This window comes from Euprymna scolopes, chromosome 28 (assembly GCF_053919585.1).
Source record: "Euprymna scolopes isolate OS-2025 chromosome 28, ASM5391958v1, whole genome shotgun sequence".
NCBI classification, from domain to species: Eukaryota; Metazoa; Mollusca; class Cephalopoda; order Sepiida; family Sepiolidae; genus Euprymna; species Euprymna scolopes.
In genome coordinates, this window is record NC_136509.1 from 58,152,723 (window position 1) to 58,157,310 (window position 4,588).

General features: G+C 36.6%; 1 pseudogene across 1 annotated transcript; it reads right to left on the reverse strand.

Annotated features, from left to right (window-relative positions):
• Nucleotides 1-430: 430 nt before the first annotated feature.
• Nucleotides 431-3,661, reverse strand: LOC145249662 (GMP synthase [glutamine-hydrolyzing] pseudogene; annotated as a pseudogene). Its single transcript, XR_013863559.1, has one exon. The product of XR_013863559.1 is annotated as a GMP synthase [glutamine-hydrolyzing] pseudogene (transcript).
• Nucleotides 3,662-4,588: the final 927 nt, after the last annotated feature.

Here is a 4,588-nt window from a genome sequence, read left to right on the forward strand (position 1 = left end):
AATGCTGAGTTTCTTAACAGTATTCTCAGTAATTACTGCTGTTGTCTAGCCACGTTTTGACCAATTAATCATCTGGTGTGCTTTGGGTAGAATTGAAATCACTATGTTCAGACAATGCTCACCTGGAACCTTAGAAATTCAACGCCTCTATCAACCTGAAGAAGATCAGATGAATAGTTGGCCGAAACGTGGTGAAACGACAATTATGAAGATAAGGATAAGTCTGCAAATAAATATATTACTAATCTCAAAGGATTCCAATAAATAATATTTAATTTTTTGTTCATTTGATCAAAAACATAAAATTGTGAATTTTTCACAAACATTCCATTCGTTTACTTAGCTGCAAAATGATTCAGCTCGTATTGATCTTTCAAAATATGTCCAATATTGAATCACAAAATGTCTACTTCTAAAAGAATGAACACAATTAGATTTGAACTTATTTTATTTTTTTAGTTCTTTTACTCAATATAAGTTTGTTCACAAAGTTTGCATAGAAATTTATTTTTAAAAATAAAAAAACTTAAACCAATGCAAGCATAAATCATGAGTAATAGTTTTTTGGCTTCTAGTTTTTTTTTCTTAAATTTCATTGAATATAAAAGAAAATTGTTATGGCTAACAATTCAATATACAATAAAGAATTTTAAGTCTGGCCTAAATTGCCTTTTCACAACAAAACAAAATATAGAATTTAGAAGAAAATGATAGAAAATCAACAAAAGAAAAACAGGTTAAAATAAATTTTTACAAAAAAAAAAATTGAAAAGCAAAAACAAAATGCGTTTTTGTTGAATGTTTTTAATTATAGAAATGTAACTATTAAAATTTGTTTCAGTGGGGTTTTTCTTTTTCAAATAACTTCGTAAAAGTGGAGATATTTAAAATAATAAAAAATTTCTATATGAAAAAAATTTAAAAAAAAAGGGGGAGGATTTGAGAGATTCTTAAAGATCAATTTTTAAAATGAAAAGTTTCTTTCGTTTTTTTTTTTTTTTTTTTTGGGGGGGGGGTCCTAACCATTATTCCCACTCAGTTGTACCCGGTGGTTTCGCAGTGAGGTCATACATAACTCTGGAAATACTGGGTACTGTACTTAAAATACCATCAACCATTGAAGCGAGGACCTCCTCAGGGAGACGAGCAGAGCCTGGGGTTGCCGGAATACCAGTCATAAAGTCATTTGTGATAAAAGTTCGAACTACAATCGACCTTTTAGTAGAAGGTTGACAATTGACAGGATCACGATCAAAATGGATCGGGCAGATGATAATTGGCATCTGGCTAAGCTTTGATATCGAACCGGATTCTTGGAGAGTTTTAGTTGCTACGTGATCGGCTTGTCGCAATGTAGCAAGGACATCTTCGGACAAGAAAGTCGGGGTTATATCCTTGATTGGGTATCGAACTCTTTCTCCGAACACATACACCACTCGATTGATGTTGTGACAAATTTTCGGAATGAAAAGGGCCAGCTTCATAAGGATCTCCCACTTCGGTTTTCCGTCACCCGATAAAGCTGCCACGTAACTGTAAGTTCTGTGATCGCCTTGGACTCCTACGCTTTTTATCGGTAATAAATGGGCACCCATGCCATCCATACCGGCTGTCAATGAAGACAGCTGGCTTTGCTCACTGGTTGGTAGTTTCTCCTTAACCACATCTAAATAATGTGGTGAGGTTTTCAGAGAGTTGTTAAAGTTGATAATAATCTTCAGGAGTTGATTGGTTTCATCAAAATCCCTTTCCATGTAACGATCCTCTGCACATATAACACGAATGGCAAGTCCAGGGCCCGGGAACGGATGTCGTTGTACTAATTCGGGTGGAAGACCTAATTCTTTACCCAAGACTCGAACCTCGTCTTTGTGAAAATCTTTTAAGGGTTCAATGACGCGATTAGCATTACGAAGTTGTCTAACCAATTCAGTGTCGTTGTGATGGGTTTTAATAGCCGAAGCTTTCGAACTCGCCAAAGACGAGGCACTTTCAATCAGATCTGGTCTCAGTGTTCCCTGGCCAAGTATAACATCTTCGGGGTTCAAATTCATTTCTTTAAGGACTTCGTTGGCTATTTTCATGAATGTGTCTCCAATAATTTTCCGTTTTTCTTCAGGGTTACAAGTGTTGTTCAAGGTGTTAGTTTGTCGTCTGAGCGAATCCGGATCATTCTTATTGATTGGAATAGTCGTAGTGGCATGATAGAACGTTTGGGCAGCATGGACAACTTTCACTTTGACGCCGATTTTTGATAAGGATTCTTCGACTTGTGCACTTTCGGATTTTCTCATAAATCCGTTGTCGATGTGAATGGCTATAATTCGATCACCATGGATGGCTTTTCTCAGCAAGGCGGCACACACGGTAGAATCGACACCCCCACTCAGCAACATAAGAACCTTTTTGTTACCAACGACCTGACGAATATTTTCGATACACATAGATTCTCTTGATTCAATTGTGAAAGTAGCGTGACACCCACACACGTTGAATAAGAAATTTTTCAATATTTCTTGCCCGTTTTCTGTAAGGTCGACCTCCGGGTGAAACTGGACCCCGTACAATCGCATGTTATCATTGCTAATGGCAGCAATTATGTCTCCCGACGTGGCTACAACTTTAAATCCATCGGCCACCTTGGACACACTATCGCCATGAGTTAGAAGGACTTGTTGTTTTGCAGTGAGACCTTTAAAAATCGGACATGTCTGATCAACGGTAATGGTGAATTGACCGTCTTCTCGGATGTGTTTACCTTCAACCATTCCGTTAAACTCTTTATTCATCATCTGCATGCCATAACAGATGCCGAGAATAGGAAGACCAGATTGAAACAACTCCGCGTCGTAGGCGGGTGCATTTTCATCGTACACGGAATTTGGGCCTCCAGATATAATGACTGCTTTATAGTTTTGTTCTTTTAAAAATGTAGCTGATGTGTCGAGAGAAAGAATATCAGCTTTGACCATCAATTCTCTTACCTTTCGGTCGATAACTTTACAATATTGTGCTCCAGCATCCAATATGCATACCTTATCATCATCCTCCCATCGATCGCCACCGCCACCCGTAGGACAACACGTGGACTCATCGGCCATTACTCCCCCATGTTTTTCATCAGTCATTGTGTTTAGTCGCTGGCGTCTTGATGTGCTCCCAACTCCAGTTATTCGAAGATGTGAAAAAGGAATCTCCCAAGAGCTGCCAGCAACAGCAGTGATGAGGATTCCCGTTGCAGACAAGCAATGGAACGATTGCTTCGTACTTATTTCACATCCGTCGCCACCAAAATGGCTAAGGTGACCGATGCGAAGCTTCTTTATAGAAATCCGACTTGAAAGAATCCCAGGCCAAATTCTTATTGGATGAAATCTGGACAAGCAAACGACCATATATACTGTTATCTTGAGAAAGAATGGGTTCCAAGTTGATAGAATAGAACGGACGAAAAATAAAGTTATGAGTAGATTTAAAAGCAGAAGAAACAAGAACGAGTGTCTGCTCGTATTGGCGCGTAGCCTAAAATGACGAAAGGGAGACGATTCGAACCGTCTTAGTCAATCTAAGGGGAATAATTCAACTTAAATCAAGTATACTACAAAATGTTTTTGTTTTTCATTTACAGTTAGTAGAGTATTAGTCAAGATCAAAGTGTAGTATCTGTTCTTCAGATGCTGCACTTCATTTTCTTGTTCTCTTTCGGTGGAGGAGAAATCCTTCACGACTGAGACAATTTTTATTTTTGTACCTTTTCTCCACGTTAAAAAACGACCCTAACTCTGTCCCGTGGGGAGGCATAGTAAATAGGTACAGTTAGTAGAGTATTAGTATGAGTTTTTATATATATATATATATATATATATATATATATATATATATATATATATATATATATATATATATATATATATATATATATATTTTTTTTAAATAAAACTAATTTTCCGTTTTGATTTTTTTTTTTTTTCAAAACGTCGATTATTTATCGTAACTCAAAAAAGTAAACTATTTGGATGACTTTTCCCATTTATTAAAAACAAACAAAAAATAATTGTCTGTTTTGTCACCAACATTATCAACAAAGGTAAATGTTTACTTTACAACAGAACACCGACCAATAAATTTGTTTTTTTTTGTAGTTTTTCGGGGTCGCCAACAAATAATTGAATACCCCCCCCCCTCCAAAAAAAAAAAAACAAAAAATAAAAATGCTTTTGTAAATCGCTCGTGAAAGTTTAATTTTTTAGATGAATTAAAAAGGCATCAAAAACTACGTAACACAGAAAAATGAACAACATGAATAACATTGTTATTTTGTTACTTTCTTGTTATTTTAAATGTCTGCTTAAAAATTCTTCCGCGATGTGGCAAGTCACCTTACTACGCAGGTCCATGTGCGAACGCATCATGTAAGAATAGCATAAACAATGGCGGTGGTGTTGGTGTGGCGAGTTGGCACAAAATAGTGCGAGGGTTCAGGGATTAATACCATGCAAACAGTAAATTTGCGACGGGTTTGAATATCAGATTCGTTGTCAGCGATCCCGAAAACATATGAAAAACAAATTTTATTGGTCAGTGTTCT